This window comes from Anopheles gambiae, chromosome 2 (assembly GCF_943734735.2).
Source record: "Anopheles gambiae chromosome 2, idAnoGambNW_F1_1, whole genome shotgun sequence".
NCBI classification, from domain to species: domain Eukaryota; kingdom Metazoa; phylum Arthropoda; class Insecta; order Diptera; family Culicidae; genus Anopheles; species Anopheles gambiae.
In genome coordinates this window covers 102,204,331-102,228,832 of record NC_064601.1, presented here as the reverse complement: position 1 = coordinate 102,228,832, position 24,502 = coordinate 102,204,331, and the positions used below count along the sequence as shown (strand labels likewise).

Below are 24,502 nucleotides of genomic sequence, written 5' to 3'. Positions count from 1 at the left end.
AACGGCGAACGGTTTAAACGATAATGGTAATGCGATGTTGCGCGAAAAGAAGCTGCCGGGTGGGCAAAGCAACAACCGTGCGCTTACTGTCTGGCCATTTACTGCCTTTGCTTTTTGACTGTGGGGCTGCAGTCAGATGTGGGAAAGGTATATTTTTTTATTTTTTAATGAAAATTTTAGTGCCTTCTGTGCATGTGCATGTGTGTGTGTGTGTTTTTTTTACGTTAAGAGAAGAAGCTCTTTCTCATTTTTTTTACAGTTTTTAATGCAATTATGTTCATGGTAGAATTTGCATAAATTATGGAAATAGCGGCTCCAACTTTGTTTCATCCTTTTTTTCTCATTTAAAGATCCTTTAATTGTATAGAAAAGGACACTATTAAGCAACAATTTAAAAAAACCCATCAATTGGGCATGAATTTAAGTGGAGTTCGCGATAAGCCCACTGCTCAACTTCCTTCCCACTGGCCAGCTGTTTTGCAATCGCTAAACAAACTTTTCATTTTTTGTTTCATCTTGTTAACATTTTGTCATTTTTTCCCCTCATTTTTAAACATTTGCAGTTAATCAAAACTAATTTCATGTATTTTTTCACTACCTTTTTACCTTATTACCTACAGCAAAAATTAGCAAAAAATGATTTACATTCCTCATACTTCCTCTTCTCAGCCACTGTAAAAACAAAGCCGGATGACGATAGGGAGAGAAAGTAAAGGAAACATTCCTCCACACGGTACCCCACAATCAATGGTCGTTTCCGTTTACACAAAACGGCACGTTCGACAATAAGTCGTACCGTTTACATTTATGCAAATTTTAGTGCCAAATCCTCCCCCCCCCCCCCCCCCCCGTGTGTGCACGATTGCACTGCAGAAATCAATCAAATTGGCAGCCTTGGACGTTGTTTTGCCCCATTTCGGAATTGAACGGCGAGCCAATAAATTGAGCGATTTTATTCTCACCATCAGAACGAACCAAAGAAAAGCGTGCAACGAATAAGACGCTGCACACTGCGCCCGCTCGGTCTGCCAGAAGCTCACATACGAATTTTAAATGGTTCAATTCCGTGAGCTTTAATGGTGCGGTTTAGGGGTTTCCTGGACGATGTTTTTGTATCTTTTTTTCGTCCAATTAGAAGAGCAGAACGATCTAAGAGCAAGGGAAAGCAGACAAAAAACTAAGCTGCTCCTGTGCTTCCACGAGCACCACGAAACGAAATTCGAAATGTTTCATTTCTCCACATATTATTTGCATTTGAATTACCCACCAGCAGGGCGGCGACAAACAGCATATGATGATCGCTCCGTCTCTCCCTCCCCGTTAGCTCAAATCGTGACCATCACACTTCATCATTTATGCTGCGTACATCGTGCGGCCGTGGGCTCCCTCCTGCACGTCCCGTTATGTGCCTTTATTTTTTTTGGAACCGATTTTCGTCTGCTTTGCTAGTTGCCCTTTGAGCTTGCTTTAGTTTGCGTGAAATACAGCAACGATGCAGCATGAGACACATCGGTCCGTTTTGGTGCGATGGTGCTTGCGCGCACGGTTTGAACGTCAGACTTTTTGCTCGTTTGTCCTCCCGCTGTTCCGTCCCTGTTCATTTGACCCAGAAAGAGCACTCAATTTGAACGTTTGTTCGGTGACTTTTGTTTTTCTGGCTGCTCTTCGACGTGATGATAGTTACTGAGCGAATCCGTAGCTCGATCGCACCCGCACTGACTTTCGAGCGCGTTCTGGTTGTGCAGCGCAAAAGCGAAATCCTTGCTCGCGCTTGTGTCACGATGGCGGAACCAGTTTGCGAAGCCGTGTGTGTGTGTGTGTGTGTGTGTGGGGGTGGATTCGAAACCCCCAAAGCTTAATCCCCTTCACAAGGAACTCTGTTTCAAGGTGCTCTTTCTCTCTCTCTATCGCGCCTGCCAGAGTCCTAAGCGGAGCAGCTCCCCATACATCAACGAGGTCAAGGAGATCCAGCGCCATATAGAACGCACCGTGAATGCGACCGAAACACTGATCGGCCGAGCTTGATACCGTGTGCGTGTGTACAGTACAGCCCTCCCCGGGGAATGAGCTCCTCGAAAGGAACACAACACGACGGCACCACCACCGCCACCACCAAGCGTCAGCCCGTGATGTGTGAGTCACGAATTTGCTTTCGCTTGCATAAAGTTCACACACACACACACACACACACACACACATCAAAAGAGAAGGGAGAGAAGGACACTCTTAAAGCGCACGCACACCGAGCGTCGCCGGAGGAGGAAGGTGCATATGGTCGAAACCGTATCCGTGTTTTCGATCTGTTTTCATCCGAGCTGTCCCCGAAACTTTTAGTTCGGTCTGTTTCCCTGTTTCGAGGGTTTGAGAGCCATATTTTGCGTGCCTTGCCATTAAGGTGGTGAAGGTGCAAATGGTATTGATCCATTTTCTTCTGTCGCTGGCCCGATGCCTTCGAGCGAGTAGGTGTCAATTGAAGTGGATTAGGTGTGCAAACTCCTGGTAGTGAGTAGAAGGTTCCACATCTAAACAGCGGGAGAGAGGGTTTGTAGCACGCGAAATCGATTACTAATGCATTGCGTCAGTGCAGAAATGGGGAGCACGATTCAATTAACACCATCAGCACCACACAGTGGCACCCAGTCATATCGAATCGACTCGAATGGAAGAACAAGACACCACTCCCGGCTGCGATGACTTTGCAAAAAAGATGGAAAATTTTGAAGGAGGTTTTATTTGGCAATCTATAAATACGACGGAATTAGCATTGATACTTCAAAACATGTAAAAAGTTTGTGGTGAATTGATTATGTATTCCAGAAACTTATAATAACCATTTGTTCTAATGAAATAAAACCTTGGATTAGGTGTGCAAACTCGTTTTATTTGCGACTAATTGCTGGGATATTGATATTGAAGCTGAACATCGTAACACTATTTTTCGAACACGTTAAACGATTGTCAACATCGTACAAACAATTCGAAGTAATTTGGTAACATTGGGTTTTGGACAAGTAAAATCCTAACTCGAATCTGGAAAATGTAAAATCCAATGTACAAGTAAAATCCCAACTCGAATCGGTTGGGACTCGAGTTGGGATTTGACGCTTTCAAAACCTAGTGTTACCAAATCGAAAAGAGTTTACGGATGCGAATTGTACGTACGATGTTGACAATCGTTTAACGTGCTCGAAAAATAGTGTTACGATGTTGAGCTGGCTTGAGAAACCCTGTAATAAACAAAGCCAAAAATCTTCTGGAAAAAACTCCAATCCATAGACCGAATTTCCACCGCATTCAGCAACAACATTAGAATTAGTGATAAGCATATTGTGCTCAAACAACCAGCTGTTTAGCATACCGAAAAGCCCAACAGAATAGTACACCATATGCGCGGCAGTGGCACAATGAACCAATTTACCAAAAACGAGCTAATTTGCCTATCGTAGATGGTCTTTGCAAACGCTCGCGGTAATAAATTATCCCGCTAATATACGACATTCTGTCATCCTCTCGGGGAACAAAACGGTAACTAGAGGATTAGTCGGCGAGCGTAACGGATAACAGCAAACCGTGCCAGGCCAGCCCTGTCCTTTCACTAGTTCCTGAAAAGCATCATAATGATAATTTCCAATTATCCTTTCTATTTACATGAACACAGCAGGAAGCAAACCGCACAAGCGACGGTGGACAAAAGCTGGCAGCACAAATATAAATAACCACCCCGTGAGTAATCAAAAGGGATCAACGCGTTGCTAAAATTGGACTGCCGAAATGGACCAAAAAGGTGGAAATAAAAGCAGACAAACAGTAAAAGCGGACGAGGAAGCAGATGAAAAGCAATCACTCACACTGACTTTCGTTCATTTGTTTATGAGGAAAGCAGATTTTTTGGCAGTCTTTTTACTTCTTTTGGCTGATCCTACTTGCTGCCCATCATTAGCCAAGATTGAGAAGTCGTCGTCCTTTACCATCTTCGTTTTGCATGTTTTGTTTAAGGATCATCAACTGAAACGCCTCTCACGTTCGCGTCATCCAAGCAACATAGCTCAACAGAATGATTTTATGAGAGATAGAAAAAAATATCATTATACCCTAAATGGAATACGACACTAAGGAATGACGCTTTTAGCGTCGAATGAGAGGCCAACAAGATGAGATACATTAAGATGAATGGCTGTAAGTAATTTTACAACCCAATATACCAATTAGCAGAGTACCGCTCAACCCAATCAAGCGATTTGGAAAACGGTTATACTCCAACAGCACGTAAATGTACTACAACCATAATACAATTACTCATGTTGCCGCTTGCCACAGCTTCCAAACACAAGCGTTCGTTTACAAGCGCTCAGTTACATTTCCATTCGTGCTCCAAATTCATAATCAGCTTCCCGAGCCACCAACCAACGACCATAACGACATGTAAACTAACAATCCCGCACACGAAACGATCGTTACACATTCCGCCGTCAAAATAGCGCCCATTGCTCGGCTACATACCACACAGCCTCACACCATCAGCACCTGCACGCAAATACCATTTTCATCTCTGTTTTCATCCCAACAAACACACACACACACACAAACATAATACACCAACGAATTGTGGCTCGAATGTATCAAAACACAAGGCATCACAAGACGTTGATTTCAGCACGCACCGTGCACACACGCCCGAAGATGCAGATGACGTGCATAGTTGCATTCATTTTCACACCAACCCTCCCCCCACGGCATGGCTGGCGCCACACCGCCAGTCAACCCCACGGACAAAACCCGTATCCAGTTGCATCTAATAGCATTACAAACCGTGCTGAGACACGCTCGCGCGCCATGGTCCACACGTTGCAACGACTGCAATTGAATCGATGTTTATGCAATTTCTTTGCAAACTCTTTCCTCTTCGGCTGTTGTCTTCTAGCCCGTCAGCAAGGGCCAAACTTAATCCGATCCACTGTAAACACAATAGTCTCTTTCCTCACCAGGCGATGATTTACTTCGCTCACCCACCGCCTGCTGGAAGTTTCTGTTTGGCACATCTTAAAGTTAAGCCACCTTCGATACGGTAACAATTGACTGATGCATGAAACAAAACATTGCAAGGGGAGAAGGGGAAAGCCCAAAAGCCAATTGTTTTGTCTGCAGAACAATCGATCGCTGGATCGCATGCGATAACATGCGATGAAGGAAAAACAACGTGTACCAAAACGGAAAACTGATCTGCCATACACGAGCACGAAAGCATTTTACACGGTTGGGATGGTGGCAGCGCAGCGCGATTAGCAGAAGTATGCTGCAATTCGAGACTCAGGTTAGGGAGGAAACCCTTCGCATGCTTGCAGGCTCGTGCAGACAGCTTTACCACACGACTGGTTTTCACTGCCAATTGTATTGGGTTAGGCGGTTGGGAAATGGAGACTCTCGTTTAAGTTAACGAGGATGTTTAAAGGAACTAGATATAGCAATGGTCGATTGAAATCCGGTATATAGAAATAGAGTGCTTATATTTTCTATTGGTTTGATTTATGTTCCATTCTTTTAATAGAAAAAATAAATAGCTATTGAAACTGATATTTAGCTCAAATAATATATGGTATTATAAAGCCGAATTCATCAGATTCTGGATTAAGTCGGATTCCGAAACGGAAAATCAACCACTGATCAGATCTTCACCATGTGAAAGATCTTGGAGAAGATGGCTGAATACAGACACGACACATACTATCTCTTCATTGACTTCAAAACTGCATATGATAGCATAGCCAGGGTAAAACTATACGACGCTATGAGCTCTTTTGGAATCCCGGTCAAACTGATGAGGATAGTTAGAATGACTATGACCTACGTCACTTGCCAGGTGAAGGAGGATGGAAAACTCTCAGGGCCTTTTGCTACCACCAAGGGTCTGCGCCAGGGGGACGGGCTTGCCTGTCTCCTATTTAGCCTGGCACTAGAGAGGGCCATCCGCGACTCGAGGGTGGAGACTACGGGAACCATCTTCTATAAGTCAACCCAGATCCTGGCATACGCTGATGATATAGACATCATTGGTCTGCGGCTCTCCTATGTAGCAGAAGCCTACCAAGGGATCAAGCAGGCGGCAGAGAACCTCGGATTGCAGATAAACGAGCCAAAGACCAAACTAATGGTGGCAACATCAGCGGGCCTACCAATAAATAATCAGAATCTACGTATGCGTGACGTGCAGATAGGTGGACGCACTTTTGAAGTCGTCCTACAATTCACCTATCAAAGGTCAGCAACGACAATAGCAGATAGCTGAGCTGCGCTCAAGGATACTGTCTGTCAACCGGTCATTCTACAGCCTGAAAAATCAGTTCACCTCAAAGAATCTGTCGCGACGGACGAAGCTGGGAGTATATAGTAGCTATATAGTTCTGGTACTCACATACGCCTCTGAGACATGGACACTGTCCAAATCTTCCGCGTTCGAGAGGAAGATACTCAAAAGGATGTTTGGCCCCGTATGTGTGGAAGGACAATGGAGGAGCCACTATAATGACGAGCTATACGAGATGTACGGCGATCTCAATGCCGTGCAGCGGATCAAGCTCGCCAGGCTCCGGTGGGCTGACCATATTGTACGCATGGAAACGGACGACACAGCCCGTAAAGTCTTTTCAGGCTGTCCACAAGGAGGTGTACAAATTGAGGTGGCAAGATGATGAAGAGGCGTTCCCCATTAAGGCCGGGATAACGGACTGGCAGACGAAGACGCGAGACCGTGAGCGGTTTCGGACACTCATGAGGCAGGTGAAGACCGCAAAGCGGTTGTAGCCCCGAATAAGTAAGTAAGTATCTTTTAAATCAGAAATAATCAATGAATCTGAACGAACAGTTTCACATACTATACAATTCAGTTGTATATTATGGATTAATGAATGCTTGACAAAAGCTTATCAACATGAATTCTATTTTCCAGCTTCAAATTGTGAATTGTTGGATGAAGAGTTAGCTTCATAAAGCACATAACGTGCTTAAAACTTGTACATAAAAAAAGGTAAATCGCTTCTGCTGTACAAATTTGTATCCAATATCATCAACACAAGTCAAAATGATTAATAATATTTCGTCAGTCTTTGAATTTTCTGACCCAAAATACATCAACCGATTTGTTGTTTGGCAGCTAACGATGTGCGACTAAAACCATTAAAAACCACACTTACAAACCGCTCCCCCCCACAGTCACTGTTGAGGTTTTCCTTTTTCTTATCGATGCCATTGTTGATCGCTTATCGTAACAGCACAATCGCTCGCCTTTTGCTCGCCGATTCATCCCCCAAAATCGAGACGTTACACGAACGAACCATGCTTTTTTTTTCTATCACTCTCCCCTTGTTATTCACCTTTTGTTGTGTTTGATTTTGGCATCGCTGATTTGGTTCACTTTTGTTACGATTTGTTGGTCTCTCTCGCTCTCTCTGTCTGTCTCTGAGCTTAGCGCACATTACTACACAGCCTCACTTTGTAAGTCCCAGTTTTGAATTAAAATAAATTAAGCTTTCTTCTGTGTTCGATAGAGGCGGTGGTTGACAGGCGAATAAAACCAAACCAAATGTTATGCGACCCGGCCAACGAGCCGAACTATTGCTGTTGCTTCTCCGCAGGCACAAACCCCCCCCCCCGCGAGCTGAGATCAACCATCGAGCTCAGCACTCAGGAAGCAGATGTCGCGGAATGGTAATCAGAACGGGATTACGTAAAGCGCTACAAAACACGACCAAAATTCACCGCAAACTAGCAGACACACACAAAACATCGCCAACCATCGCCGGCGTTTTTTGCCAGCGTTTGGCCGCGGCGTGCGTTGCGAAAGAGTGCCGGCAGCGCGGGCCAGCAGCATCATTAATGCGCACAACAAAAGCACACAAATTATCTAATTCAATTATGGGAAATTCGGTTGGTTTGTTTGTTTGTTTCGGGGCGGTATGTTGCCCGCTTTATGCTGCGACCTGGGCGATGGGTTTTGGATGGTGTTCCGGTTTTTTTCTTTTCTCGATTTCGATGAGGTCGAATTACGCACATCGCGGTACGATTCGGTCCTGGCTGGAGGGGCTGGCGTTGGATATGCACCAGGTCCGAGGGCTCGGCTGGCGGCCGATCGATTATGCAGTCATTTTTTGGGGGGAGGGAGTACACGCACTAAGGTTACGTGCAGCCACGGAAGAAGAAAACACACATACACGAAACTGGGGGCAAACCTGCCCGAAACGAGATGCTGATTGTAATTAGCGAATTATGCGTGGCACAGATTTTATTCATTAGCGGCGTGGCGTGTGTGTGTTTGATGCACGCCCGCGGTGCGTGATTGACGTGCAGTGTGAAAGGTGAAGCAAGAATAAAGCTGTCGATAGCTGTGCGAGTGTAATACGGGCAATATGTAAACATGGCATAATTTAATTTACATATTGCATTTGGAGGGAGGTCACTTCCTGGTGTGTAACATTGTTATGATATGTCGGTTTGTAATCAGACTTAGGCTCATTGTTTCTGGTTTGATAGTGTTGATATTTTACCCTAATTTCGGTTTTAAATAGAATTTAAAAAATAAAAGTTAAAAAGAGAGATAATTTATTCTGTTTCTATTCGTCATTCTCCTCCTTCCGTATTAGATAGATCAGCAGTGCAGTTTAAGGTGCCACAGTAAACAACCCCGGCATACAAATCAATATATTACCATTCACCGATTGGTTTCCATTACCGTGCCGACGTTTGCCGTTTGTCGTGCCGAATACGGGCCGTGTGAAAGTAACTCCAGCCCACCACTCCTTCACAGGCTACATTTAAAACACTCACTTCCAAATTGCTTCCCCTCCACCAAAAGTACGGTGGCACCCCCCATCCACCCTGAGGAGGTGTTATTTTTTGTTCAACTTCTTTGAACTCCCAATCGAATGCCGCACTTACCCGCTAGCAAATGTGTTCGTGCGGGGTTCGTCGCTTGCCGCGCACGCCCTACGGTTGCAGTCACCGTACCCCGCAAGCCGTTCGAAAAACGCAGCGTTCCGTGAAGCACCCGATTGCGATTGCGAAGAAGTCCCTCCGTTCAATCGATGGTTTGCGGCATCCAAGAAGTCAACCACGCCAAACAGCTCAACCGTTACGGCCAAACAAAAAACAAAACAAAAAAAAACAATTGCAACAGCGCAACGCAGATGAAGGTGATGCTATTGCCCTGTAGCAGTAAAACACAACACCACCTTCAACAATGGTGGCCAGTTTTCGGTTACAAAATGCGTTACAAACCCTAAACGCAACTTGCAGCCCGCATATGTTTATCAGCTCGTTTTGTTATGGAGCGCGTGCGGGTTGAGTGTGGGTTAATCTTTCAATCGCCAGATTTTGATTGAAAGATACATTGTTTAATTGTTTTCGTGGTGCAGGGTGGTGTTTGTGTGTTGGCAATTTGCCTTGGACGGTTTCCGGCGGGTTCTTAAAATGGACGGGGTACAACCCGCAAGATGTTTTGTTTGTGTAGTTGAAGGCTTACAATTCAATTTTAGGTTCAAGGTTCAGTGACAAAGGACTCTTTTTTTGACAAAATTATTCATGAATGTCTTATTTAATGTCGGTTAAACCATGTTTAATTAAAGGAGGAAGTTGTTGTTTAACCTCGAAATTAAAAATATCTATAAATTTATATTCAAAGCAAAATAAGACTTCAATTAATCTAGTTTTCCAGCTGTCAATTTTATCATTGATAGTGAATGACAGCCGTTAGTAGTGCGTTTTCGCCCCAAAAACTTTATCTTGAGTCTTCGTTAACAGTGTCCCAAATTGATTAAAAAAAGGGTAAAAGCTAATCAAATTTGAATAACTAAGCTAAAACAATCCTATCCCGTGCCAGGTTTCGATTCCAATTTTCTTTGCACTAATTTTAACGCTCTATTTTAAGTCTTCAAACATCGCCCACCCAAAAAACCCCTCTCATCTCTACGATTATCTTTTATCTTCGCCAAAAAAGCTCAAGCATAATGTAAAACGTACAAATTCACAACCATCACAGCAAATGATGGAAAGCAACTGCTGCCGATAGCGCCTCCATTCGGAACCGAGCCGGAAGTGTTCGCTAAACACGGTGATGAAAAATTAGCACTCGCATTAAAAACAAAAGCAAATGCAAAAAAAATGCCACCACCCAAACCACCTGCGAGCGAGCGACATATTGAGGGCACGCTAAATTCCTACCCTTTTTCGGCTGAAACGCTAAAACCCATTCCCATTCCAGGGTGACGTCTGCGGGTGCGATCTCATCGCACTCGAAACGTGACCACCAGTAGGACGCCTCTGTACAAATCTACAGCAATGAAAAGAAAAAAAGCGAGCGAGGGGTGTTAACAAAAAAACGCACACAAATCAAACCGTCAATACTAGAGCCGCCAAGAAAAACTATCCACACATCCGAAAGAAAGTAAGTTTATATGCGGATGGATGTGTGCGCACCGCCGCACATACTAAAGTCTCATCAAAACGAGAGCTTTCCCAGTGGATGATGAACGATGGTTTCCAGTGGAAACGATCGAACCCGAACGTGGGCATGATTTAAATGCGATGCGTTTGCCAGACCGGGCGAAGAATTCCAACAAATGCGCGCGCGAAAAAAGTTGATCCGGCGGAGAAGGGCGCAACGAAAAAAGAAAACCCTTACATTTTTCTTTACCTATTGATTTGTGCGTGATTGTGTTTTTTTCTTTCTTTCTCTTTTCAATCGCACGTCGAATGTTTTATTCGCATTTCGATTTCGCGCTCGCGGAACCACGGAGCTCGGTGTTTGCGAGCGCGGCTCCCCGGTCGAAACACGCTCGAATGCGAAAAATGTGCGCCGCCGACGACGCTTTTCACCAGAATTATTTGACCTGGTTAAAAAGATCAGCCAGCCAGCTCTCGGCGATGCCAGCGACGAACGTGCGTAATGTGAGGCGTAAAGGGAGGCTGGAAAAGTCTTCGAACGAATGTGCGCGCGTTTGACTTTGCCGTGTGCCGAGATGAATGGTCGTACCGTTTGTTTTGTGGGGGGTTGGAGCTGTTCGGAACTGGTGAAAGGAGAGCACACAGCACACTGAAATGCGGCCCATCGACGGCCAAGACGATGACGACGCCAAACGCCAATAGAGAAAACCTTCAAACTAGCGCGCCTACACGTATCGGTCTTGGGCAGTGCGCGCGCGCGAGAGAGTGTGTGCGTGCGTGCTGTGAAGACGCATCGAGCTCGCGTCCGAGAAACGCGCGAACCACCGCACACCAAAGCACGGGCCCTCTGCATCCGGCCATCCGGATCCAATCCATCTCTTGCCCGGGCCGAGACTTGAAAAACTGGATTTGAACGGTTTTGCCTTTCGAATTTCTTCCCCGGGCCTGGCACGCAGATGCGTGTGCCGCACACTCACACCGCCAGTTGGGGCCAGCCAGTGTTGTGGATGGATGTGTGCTGAGGTGCAGCAAGAAAGTGCACCTTTTACGGCAAAGGGACGCTAACGGAGATAGAGAGAAAGAGAGAGAAAGAGCGAACAAGAGGAATCGCGAGTTCGTCGCTTACGGTATTGGTAAAGGTAACTTCAACGTGTTTCGCTCAGTGGCGAGCTAAAAGGAACGTTGTTTATCTAAGATTTCGATGCGTTTCTCTAATGCGCTAAAGTGTCTTATAAATAATGTTCTTGCATCGTTTAAATAGATAAGAGCGTACGGTTGAATTACTTCTTGCACACCTGTTAAGTCTTAGTTTATCGATAAATTCTTAAACACAATAAAAAACACACACAGCAAAGCAAATCAATCGCTCGTGAAACACGTTCGATCGGTTTCAACGAAGCTGTCTGCTTCGCTGGTTAAGCATGCCCGAACACATCGGGGAAGCAGCGCAGGTGACCGTGAGCATCCGCAACAATAACGGGAAGTGAGCGGGCATTTCTAGCGGGCTGTGGCCCGTGTGGCCTTACAATCTCGAGCTTTTCGGCCAAACGAAGCCAAACGGCAACGCAGACCAATAATGTTGATCAATGAGTGAAGGTTGTCTTTCCCCCGGGGGTGATTGGATGTCCCGAGCAGATGTTTGAAATTAATACAATCCCATGCGGTCTACTTGAGATTAGAGAAAAATGTTGCATTGATTTCAAGAATTATTGAATATAAAGGTTTGAAGAATACAAACAAGTATTGAAAAAGAGAGCAAAAAAAAATCAAAACTAAAAGAAGTACCAGCAAAGAAAGAAGCTAACAAACATAGAAACAAATTATTTTCAGTTTTTACGTTTTATTTCTAGAGTTGGGTAAATCTGATTCAGATTCATGAATGTGAATGAATCTTTGAAATGATTCGATGAATCTGAATTCCGGTTGCAAAGATTCATGCATCTCCAAATATTCTTGAATCACCAAAGATTGATTGAATTTCAAAAGACTCCTAAATCTCGAAAGATTCATGAATTTCAAAAGTTTCATATTTCTAGGGATTCATGAATGTTATGAGATTCATACATCTCCAAAAATTCATACCTACATGGTCATGCCAGCGTGTACAGGCTTTGGGAACTTCTTGGTTTTGCAAATCATACATCTCGAAAGATTCAATCCCTGGAGATATATGAAATTTTAATGGATTATTATTCAATGGAGATTCGTATATCTTTCGAGATTCATAAATCCTTGGAGATTTATGAATCTCTAAAGATTCATGAATCTTTGATGAGTCCATTCGAGATTAGAATCACTCATAACTGAAGATTCATATGAATGAATCTCATAGAAGGAGTTATGAAACCCAACACTATTTATTTCTCTATAATTTTGTTGCTGGTTGAACAAACATTTTATAATATTTAATGTACTACTTAGTAAAATATCTTAGACATCTTCCTCGATTACCCAACTAAAACCTCTGAAAAGTTGTAAAAATGTGTCAAATCCAAAAAGTATTAACTTCAACTTACACCAAGTACACAAACAAAAATACTTAAGGATCACCTTTTCCTTAGCAAGACTAGTGTAGTGTAAGGTTATTTTAAATAAAGACTCCTTTACTAGATCCCATTTGATACAATATATGGAGAACAATCTTGAAGAAACAGCACAACAATAAACAATCAACAAACCAAGCGACTATTGCAAAGTAACCGCTGCCAAAGCCGGATCGTAACTGCCAAATAATTATATCATCAGCACAGTGAACGCATAAAACATTCATAAATCATTATCATTACTCAAACAATACTACAATTGAACATCGAAAAAAAAAACTAACATTACCAATAAGTAACAGAAATACATAAATCATCTTTATGATGCAATGAGGTCTCCCGCATAACGCACAAAACATTAGCAAGCAATTCAATACGCACTACACAAAGCTGCTTCTTTATAAATAATGATTTTATGCTTTCTTCCACGACATTTTTTTTTTGTTTTTCGCTCAGCCACCAACCACCTCCGATGAATATCTTTTACCAGCTTCAATTTACCCAACTTCAATGTTTGTACTGCTGCTCCATTGGTTATTTTTCCCACGCCGTTTCATAACCGAATTAAACCCCTCTCTGAACGCGGCACAGAGAAAGCAGAAACAAAAGCAGAGCAGAGCAGAGCTTTGGCGGTACCGATAACGATCGGGAGCCCGACGACAACGGATTTAATAACTTCCCCCCCCCCCCCCCCCCCCGCATTAAATCAATGCACCATCCAGCCAGGCCTTGGGTGTGGTGCCTGCACCCGCCAAACCCCCTCCAAAGGGAAGTGAAACCAAACCAAAGCTAGACGATGCGTTTAACATTTGGGTTTTATTGCGCCCGATTCCAATATCCGGCCGCGCGTGTGGGAAGCGCTTTTCTCTTGTGTTGGTTTGGTTGTGTGCATCGGGACCATGAACACGAAAATGAACCCATTACGGCTGTGGGACTCGATGCTGCACACGGCGGCTTGGGGCAGCTTCTGAGCTTAGTTATGGTCCGGAAAACCCCATCACAGCTTGCATTTACTTTTTCATAGGTAATAAATGGAAGCATTTACCCGTCAGTTCCGTTCGTTTGTGGCTGTGGGTGATTAGAGTACGTGGAGTGCTGGAGGACATGCACATGAACAAGTAGACCTTTTATTACGCGGAAAGCGAAGCAGCATGTCGTGGGCTGAAGGTTTTCCCTGTAAGCTGTAAGCATTGTATAAAACAATAGCGACAGTTGCCACTGACCTTTTGACAGTCACGGTTACTGAGCGATGTACCAGGGGGCATGCAGCGGAGAGCATTGGACGAAAGCTTATAAACACATGTCCATTCATGAAGCGTTTGTTTACTTTCAATGCTTCATTACCGAGGGACCGAAGAAGCGTGAGAGAGAGAGGGAGAGCGTACGGAAAGGAATTTACTAAAAAAAACTATTCATCGGGAACAAAATTCGATACCACCGCGGTACCGCGGCACGCAAGCTCCGGATGGTGTAATGTTAACAAAATAATAGAAAACGGAATAAAACAACAGAAGGAGCACAAAAAAACAACATTATTATGCTTTTCCCCCATCGCTTCGTCTCAGTCAGTGTGATGCCCCATCACAAAGCGCATTGTTGCAGTCGCAAAGTCGACACCAACACGAACGACGCTTTGCGAGCGAACATTCCAACACAAAACCCTCATTTCTTGGGCTAACACTTTCTTCCCTTTACAGCAATAGAAGAAGAAAAACTAATCCAACCAAGCATCGTGGCACGTGGAAGCTCCGTCCGAAAGCGTTCCGGTCACCTTCCCTACCTTCCGTTGCGCTGAATGCAGTAATCTGATTTTCTTTTCACTTCTCAAGCAACCGATTAATGCAAAACTTCATTTATTAAGCTCGATCGCTGGTGGTTCTCACCACTTCCCAGCTGTACCTTGGGCCAAGTGCCGGTTTGCGTTTTTTTTTTTGGAATGGCCTTTCCGATTTTCCCGTAACCCCCGTTTTCCGGTGAAAGAGATAGAGTGAGTGCGGGAGGTGGGTGGCACCCTTTTGAAATGCCCTTTGTTTACCTTTCCTTCCCAAAACCTTTGCACCAACCGCGCACCGGGCAAACCAGAAACAAGATCAAAATCAGCGGAATGTTTCGTGGAGCAATCGTAACAGTCGTGTGCCGTGTGCTGTGCCGTTTCGCCTTTTGACTTTAGTGGGGTTTTTTTTTTCTTTCGTTTTTGTTTAATTTACTTTATACCTTCACCTTTTTTTTCTTCTCCTCCATACCATCTCGTAATATGTTACGTTCCTTCCTTCCTTTCATCTCAATGCCCACACACACCCTCCATCTTAGCGGTTTTCGTTGCATTTTTAGTTAAATTCACTTTCTAATTGCATTTGTTTTTTTGCCGCAAAACCTCCCCCCCCCCCCCCCCCGGGGGTACGAAGGTGTACTTTACACTTTGCACGCTGCTTTCCCGAGCCCACTTCCGGGGGGAGCCTTTCCATGGCACGCAAATCACCCACACCGCCCGACCATTGAAGGGCTCGGTACGCTTCTGAGGGGGCAGCAAATCAGCATCCACCGGTGGGCGCTTCCGGCGGTGCTGGATCGCGTGCAAAGTAGGGGACCACCTACAACAGCAACACCTTGCAGCACGCTTGCATGAGGGGTACTTGCGAGATGAAAGGAAAAAACCGGCCTTTTCCCCCGTGGCCCCAACGATGCAAATGTAGCAGCACAAAGTTGCGCCACCAATCGTCGCGGTCCGCGATTGGTGGGAGCCTTCGAATGTTAGGCAAATAAGTCATTTTTCCATAAAAAAAAGCCAAGTTTGCCTACATTTTTTTAAAACTTAAAAGCTTTGGATAAGCTCTCTCTATTTATCTGTCTAGAAAATCTTTTTATTTGTTTAAAAAAAAACTGATAATTCTTCTACGAATGCAAACTTTCTAGAAACAATTTGTTAGTTGATCTAATAAAAGATTTGTCATACCTAAAAAATTAAATAAACTTACAAGAAAACATCAGCAACTTAAAGTCCACTTTTCTACCTTTTTAAAAACATAATTCAAATGTTTCAATTGCTTGCACAATCACACAGAAACGATATTTTGCTCAAGTAAGCGCGTTGGAAGACACAACCACCCGCCAATAGCAGCAGAAAAGTAACTGACCCTGCCCACATTGGGCTGCGCGCACAATTGACGAATGACTTTTCGCAAGAAATTTCGCAAGGTTAGAACGAAATTGAAAAACTTTTCACTGCCGCGCAATAAAAATGGGTAGGAAATGGGGGGGAAAATAGAACCCTTCGCGAATGGCATTCCTCCCAAACTGTGGACTTATTTTTTTTTGCTTTAAATTCCCCTGAGCGGAAACATTCCCCGCCGCTGGCCCTGGGGAGAGAGCAAACGGAAGAAATCAAATGCCAATCTGTTCCAAATTTCCATACAAGAGTTCGAGAAGTGGAAAACACATTTCCCGTGGTGTTTTTTTCCTCCCCCTCATTCCATTTACCTACCAAATCTGTCCGTGGGCATATGAAAAGGTATAAGCCCTTCGAGATTAGAAATCACATTCAATTTCTTGCGTTTTCCGAGAAAAAAGTATGGACACACACACACACACACTCGAAATGTAACTTATAAATTGAGCCAAAACTTTGGACCACCCACCCAAACGGCTCGGTGCGGCTTCAAAGTTGCTAATAAAATAAAACCAATCGCCATACTTTCCTGCCCACAAATTGAAAGAAAAACACCCGCAAAGCGCTGTGCAGCAGCATACACACACACACACATATCGAACACATTTCATTGTGAAAAATAGCACCGGCCTTGCTTTGCCGCTTATTGTTGTAAACTTTTCGATCGAGCTTACCGGTTCCAGGCCGAACACGAAGAACGTCCTGCCGTCCTGCCCCAAAGACTGCTAGACAGAGTTTGCCCTTCGCTGAATCCCGCCGGCCCCCAACCATTCGAACTGCATCTCCCGGATCTTGCCCAAAGGCTGGCTGGTCAGGGCGCAACAGAAATAGAGTGGACAAGTTGCCCCCCTTTCCTGGTCTGGTTCTTTTCTCTTTTACCCTTTCACGGCACACATGCACTGCTTTCCTGCGCCGTTGTGCGCCTTTTTTTAACGCTCACGCTGCAATTTCTTGCTCTGACACTTTGCTTTTCGCTTTCTCGCGTCGAAGCAACTGGGAGGCAAACGGTGGTAGCGTTTCGCGTAGTCGAAAACGGCTTTACGGTTGGCGAAAAAATCCAGAAAAATACATTTTTGTACAACACACGCACAAAGGCACACGCTAGCACTCGTATGGCAGAGCACAGGGGGAGAAGGAAGACCACCACACACTGCGTGGTGGGCGGCCAGCCTTGGGCACCAAGTCAACCAGTTAACCGCTTTAGGAAATATGACTTTCAATTAAATGTACTTTATTGCGGACGCCTGAACACTTTGGCGGGGGAGCACGAGAAGGTACGGAGTGGTTGGGCGCAGCGGTTCCGGCTCACTGGTGCAGATTGGGTTTTGCACCGGAGAAGAAAAGTATTACAAACTACGTCATTACTTTACCTGGACGATAAGTTTTAAGATTGGTTTTTGTCGCTTGGAAGTGAATACTTCTACTATGAAGGTTTTTAACAACAGTGTTTAATACGTCTTTCAAATGGGTAATGAAATGAAAATGTTTAAAAAACTATACTACATTGAGCAAAAAATGGAATAAGAGAAATAAATTAGTACCAGCACAAACAATTATAATAAATACTAATAATAAAATACAAAATCTATTACCAATCAAACAAAACCGATTTAAATTTAACATCATGACATAATTGGATTAATAAACGTGTAATTGAACATAAAAAATACAGTTAAAGGTCAGAATTATAATACAATCATTATCAAGGCATTTTATAAAGTTATTTAACACAAGTAGCCAATAAGTAGTATAAGGAAGCAATAAAAGCCAAATTAATGATGAAATAGGTAGAATATAAAAATACAATATAATAAGAACAGCATATATAACTAAAATAGCAATGGAATGGAAGATGAACAATAAGAACACTAAAGTAAAAAAGATTACATTTTAAAAGCTCAAAGACCTATTTAAAACAATAAAAAGTAAAAACTCAAATAATAGAAAAACAGAAAGTAGACAGACAAAAATACAACAGTAATGAGCATTGAGGGGAAAAAGTGGAAGAACAAATGAAAAAAACATAAGAACCAAGAGAACTTTTTTTTTAAACAAACTAAACCAATGAACCAATGTTGAAAGTAAAAAAAGGAAAAAAAACATATCCCACACTAGTTCCAAATCGAATTCCTCGTTTACAAGTATGTAGACCAACAAGTGAAACAATATTTACTCAAAAAGAACCAAGCTAGCTATTCAATTTTTCACTCTTGTTCCTAAGTGTCGGGGTTTGCACCAGCACCAGTTTCCATTAAACTTTTAAATCACATCATAACCGATTTTCAAACACATTGAATCATACATCTAACTCCCACCGGTCACAAAAAACGGAAAAAACAACCCAATTGTGCTCCCGATTTTCGCTCCTAGGGGGTTGTTTGGTTCGACCATCATCGATCGGGTGAAAAGTGGATGCACTCCATTATTCTGGCTTTCTGCCCAGTTCGGCGAATGAACTAGCGCCAATATTCTACCCCGTACCCCTATGATGAGGTCAGCTCCTTTCCCAACTCCCCCAGGTGCCCAAGATACTGCACTAGATTGTTAGTTACTGGTCATGCATTTCCCCGTTATGGGTTTCGAGGGACAGCCACTGGAAACTCTAGGAAACCAGGTAGGGTAACAGCACACAAACATACAAAAAAAAACCCCCCCGGAGCATGCACGAAACGAACACAAAAACATTGTCACGAGTACGATGCATCAGCGCGGTTGCAAACGAGCATCAGGCACGTTCTCGGGGAATTTTGTAACAAAACGAAACGGTATTTTTATGTTACCCCCCGCATCAAATCCCTTACCGTACAAAGCCCCCCCCCCCCCCCCCGAAACGGCACACACACGGTGCAACGAAACGAATGCAATTTTGTTGCCAGTAAACGAAAATAAGCTTGCAGCCGTGCACGGTCGCGAGGGACACGCTACCGTGTGCAGAAGGGAAAAAATCAGCCACTGGAAGCGCGCAACACATTTTCCGAGCCAAAACGCGAAAGGTACGCCCGTTTTCGTGACGAATTCCTCGAGGGGAAGCATCTTTGAGCGGGGAACGGTTCAGCACGGTTCAAGTACGGTTTCGAGCTAGATCTCAAACGACGACTGAACGCGATTCAATCCGGGGACTGTATTTTCGATTTAAAACTCTTCAACCGATTAGAACAGCTTTCCACAGCTGTTCAATCAACGAAAAATACGTCTTTTCCCTCCAGCACCACCAAAGTTTCAAGTAGCGACCATCTGGAGAGAGAAAAGCTCTCCCCAAGCACCATCGAGCCCATTGCAGGTGCAAAGAATAATTGCGATTAAATCGACAGTCGCAACTCTTAGGTGCAAAACAAAACGGTTCCAAAAAAAGCTCAGCACTCTCTTCACGAACCGGGGATTGCAAACCTGGCGAGGTGGAAAATTATAGGCAGTGGGGCAGTGCCTTTCGCACACTTGAGCGCATGGAGAGCAGGTCCGAAACCGTGCGGTGTCGCTTCGATGGGCACACCACCATCACCACACCGCAAAGAGGATTTAAGCCCCTGCGGGGTTCAGCCATCGCGCCACTAACCAACGCGGTGAGCGAACAATTCATTGAAATTCTTTCCGAACCCAGAATGGTTGAATGAACTCGGTCCTTCTCCCTCTCTCTCTCTCACACTCTGGTCCACACTTTCCCACAAGCCGCTTAAGAACGCACTCAGTATGAAGAGTGCCGGGGGAAGGATTCGCCCGCCCGAAAGCTCATTAAAGTGATAAGACCCTCCTCGGGGCCGGAGGCGGTGCGGCGATGTTCGGACGCAAATAAAAGCATAATTGCACTCGTGGTGGTGGTGGTGGTGAAATCTTCCCCCCGCACGATGTCCATCCAACCGGAGAGCATAAAAATCATAGCCCGCCTGCACAAGAGACAAAAGCAAGAAAAAAACTACCAGCAGCAGCAGCAGCAGCAGCAGCAACAGCAGTGGCCACAATAGCCGCAGGGCGAAATTCGATTTGATGAGAGTGCTTTACGCGTGTGGAGTGGCAGCGTGGGGTGGGCTGTTGGGAGTAAAAATCATCATGTTAAGCATAATAATCTACATTCGGGATGGTTTGAAACAAAAAACGATGGTATGCAGAAGAACGACCACGACGACAAAGCGATGGTGGTGGTGTTGTAAAACGTAAAATTTTATGATTACTAATTAGGCAGCGGCGTTCTGGCAGTGGGATGGGGGATAGGAACGTGAGTGGCTCGAAACTTCAATCGCACGCACATGCATGTAAGCATTGCGCTTAGTAGAAGTAAAAAAATACATTATTTTTAGCTACAACATGTAATTATTGTGGAATGTTTAATGGAAAGTCCACAGGACCTTTAATTGCTGTTTAATTCATTTCTACTCCTTTCCAAAAATTTTTGTGGGGATCCTCAATTGTTTTTTTTTTTGTTTTCATGCACTTTAACTGCTGAAATGAATATCTGTACATCTCATTACCTTCATCCAGACGCCTCTGGCACGACGCCACGTTTGAGGATAAAGACGTTGCAAAATGGGTCGACGGATGTCAATTAAATGTAAAGCCGCTGGTGAGTGCGCTGTACCACAATGAGGTCAAGGTAAACTGTTTCACGCAAACATCCTTCTCTCAGACTTCTTTTTCTAGCGCTAACAAGAGCTTCTGAGGAATACATTTGGATTGAGCAAGGATTTGAGCAACGTGCATGACTCCTACGTTTTGAGCATTGGATAAAAAGTAAACCTCTAATCGAGACTGTGACAAAGAAATTCAGAAACAAACAAGCTTCTGATGCTACAAATCATGAAATTGTTATAACAGATGATATAGCGGCTACTGACTTGTGGCTCTGGTTAGTCAAGAAATCGGAAGAATGATCTAATCTAAATTTTGCCAAATATGCTCTACCCGAACACTACACTCCGCAGACTTGTGGAGCAACTCTTCACGGATTTGCTCTAAACTAGGCCAATAAAACTGCTTAATCATTCCCTTTGGATGGCCTGGTCTGAGATGTTGGTTTATTGTAGCTATAGCATTGTGAAGATCAGGAAGATAGGCCCTGGGTAAAAGGCAGTCACCTCATTCTGAAGACTGTTCATCTCCATTCTGAAGATGTTGGATCCAACGTTCGATAGAGTAACATCACTCAGACATCCGAAGAAAAACATGCGTCATCGATTGTTGATCACTTCTTGAAGTCTGTTGAACCACGTCACTTGATGATGCAGAGCAGAGCAAAGTTCCTAAATCCACTATTTAGTATCTTTCATATTCGCTAATGAGCTTTACATGTTTTCATGAATTGTTTTAAATTAAATCTAAACTTCATATGATATTTCTCAAGTTTTAAGCATGAAAATATATCACTGTATTGCATCAACACTTACCTTCTTCTTTTAACGCTTCCGAAGAAACTGCTTTTAGCGATGAGCTGTGTAGTCTCTTCTCTCTTCCTCTCTTTCCAACACCTGCTTGATTGTCTTCTGGTCTTTACACCTCTGCCGAAGCGACGACGACCGACTTCGATACTTCCGGTCGCGAGAGTCGCGATCGTACCTCAGAAAGCTTCCTCTCCCCTTTTTAACAGCAAAGACCGGTTCTTGCGTTAGCAAGTTCTTGGTTGAACCGTTTTCCACTCTAGACACGTCACTAACGCCGTCCAACGAGTATGCAGCGTAAAGATGTTTATAAACACTATATGTGGATAATGTGTGTTTACAAAGAAAAAAAAGCTAACCACACTTTACCGCTACCACACAAAGAAAACACAAATCAAGCGAAACTGTTTCACTCACTCAAAACTGGGGAAATGGAAAAGTTGAATGCAGTTTCCACTGTCTTACACACCAAACGGGAAAAACAAAACTGTACACTCTGCGCTCACTCACTTTCCATGAATCACCAACACCCCACCGGCTTAATTATAGGCAGGTTAAGGCAAATTTATCACTTTACTATTAGCTCACGCTTTTTATTGCTCGCAAACAACAATCACACCAATGAGTGTGTGTGTTATCGCCTTAATTTTTCGCTTGCTACAGATGGAGAAAATCGATTCACTCACACACGCTTCACTGTACTTTTGATTAATTTTCCTTCGTTTTCTGCACCTTTTGTTTTAGCGCACGATCATAAACATAATAATAAGCACACTTGCACACACACACATACACACAGACTGAATCAAACGCACATCAGACACACTGCGAACTTGAATTCGGAAATAATCGAAACAACAACCACAAATAAACCAACAACAAAAAAATCACTAACCACACGTGAATCTAATGGATCGTGTCGATTTTCGTATGTTTCACTTTTTTTCGCCCGTTTTTCTTGTGTTTTCCCTGTTTTGCTTACACCTCTACTTTATCAGCACTTTGTATTATCTGCAACAAAACCAAAAAAAAAAACATTTATTTATTATTTTGTACACATTCACACGCACAAGCACAGCAAATTCGAGCGTCTTTTGCATTCGTTCGTCAGGTTCGTCGGGTGGCCAAGATGCCGTTAGGGTGAGATGCGTTTTCTCTTCTTTTTTCACTCCACTGTTCCCACTACACATCGACCAGATGGACAGCGAAAGAACGAAACCCAAATGGCAAACATACACACACACGCGCAATTTTACGCAACTTTCGCTGTTTCGCCGCCTATCCCATAACATTTCTTTCGAGCTGCCGAGCTCGTGTACGGAGACTTGTGGGTCGGCTTTCTTTCCGCGCGCGCGTTCCTGACCAAAAACAACAGTGTATAAAAAAAACGGTTCCAATCTTCTTGCTGAAGTCACCCCAAAAGCGCAAAAACGCTTTCACTTCACTTCGTTCACTACGAAAAACATGGCAGAAACGCGCGTACAGACTTGCGCACAAACACGAACCCTTTGCTGTGCGCAAGTGCAAACGCAAGCTAAAGGACGGCAAGCAGGCGAACGGGTTGGTGATGTACGCTAATCAACGCCAAACTGCAGCGCAATGGAGGAAACGTAGGGGCAGCACTTATCGTATCGTACCGTGCACCGTTTTGAGTTGGGAAATACTTTTGAAAATGTTTAAAAACTCTTAAGCCATTTTTAATAATATCAACACGAAGCTTTATGTTTTTTTGTTACAAACATTCTGTAGCATAACACACTTTAACATGTATTTTTGAACACTTGATCCAATCAAAGAGTAAAGGTAACTCAATGCTTGACACACACTCACTAAAAGAAACACAAATTAAAACCTCAACAGCTCACTAAACAACTTCAAGTTTCTTGCTAAAGCTTCTAAGCTTCTAAAGCCTCTCACCACGATCACCGCATCTAACAAGCTTAAGAGCTGTAAACTAGAGCGCCCCGTCTAGAGGCGACACTCCATCTTCGTCCCTTTGCTCACGTTTTCCACGTCCCGAGCAAACAAAAAAATAATAATAAAACTCCCGTTACAGCTGCGCCACAATCGCACGATCGCGAACCAATTATTATCAATTCTTCGGTCAAAGCCAACCGAATCGTGACCGAGAACGGCAAACAACCAACCGTGCCGTTGCGCTGGGGAGAGTTTTACTCTTGCCAGAATTGAAAGCTGTCTTGCACACCACCGTAGCGAGAGGGTTACTCTCGCCAGCACTGATTGGGCACTTGGGGTATCGATAGAGAAAGGAGGCCCAAGAATCACGTCCCTCCCCACAGGCCAGGTGCATCTTTCTTTCGCCATGATGTGCTGGCTCCATCTTCTTCACCCCTGTGCTCCACCGTGATCAGGTGACACACAGGGGGGGGGGGGGGGGTGGGAGCGAAAACAAACAGAAAACCGTTCGCCCGTACGGTCACGGCTAGTCGCTAATCGGTGGCGCTAATGAACGGGGTCTGTCTGTGCACACTCTGACAGTGTGCCGAATCGAAAATGATCACCTTTCCATCATGAACAGACACCCAAGCACGTTGACGTTAAGCGTCTTGGGTGATGGTAACGTTTCGCAGGCTTTTAGCAGCCCAAACACTGTTCAAACACACTGACGACAATAAAAATAGCACAGGCAATACACTCGCGAACAGTAACAATAAAACACGACAGTTTGTATTCTTCGTCTTTAAACTGTCGATGAAACTGGAACGATCAACTACCTCTTTTCAATGCGCAGCCCACCGTATGCAAACGGGTGTACACACACACACGCAAACACTACACAACAGCACTTTTTTCCGTTGCTCTCACTTGACATAAAAAAGCATCTAACAAACAAAAAAAACCACACACACACACACAAAACACCCAACAGTGGGCGAGAAAGGCTGCACGCGCAAGCGCAACACACTTTAGCGACGCGTACCGAACGGAACGACGGCCATCTTTCGAATGCGGGCGATTCGTGCTGGCCCACGAGT

General features: G+C 44.1%; 1 protein-coding gene across 5 annotated transcripts in view; it reads right to left on the bottom strand.

Annotated features, from left to right (window-relative positions):
• LOC1277109 (serine-rich adhesin for platelets) overlaps positions 1-24,487 on the bottom strand; it is a 151,136-nt gene extending 126,649 nt beyond the window's left edge. The window contains exons 1-2 of one of the 5 annotated variants that reach the window (XM_061650686.1): positions 24,242-24,487; positions 21,516-22,517 (exon numbers count right to left, since the gene is read on the bottom strand). The gene's annotated coding sequence lies outside the window, so the exon portion shown is untranslated. Of the gene's footprint in view, positions 1-21,515; positions 22,518-24,028; positions 24,191-24,241 lie in introns of those variants that run through there. The other 4 variants (XM_061650687.1, XM_061650688.1, XM_061650690.1 and 1 more) reach the window with 4 other exon arrangements.
• Positions 24,488-24,502: the final 15 nt, after the last annotated feature.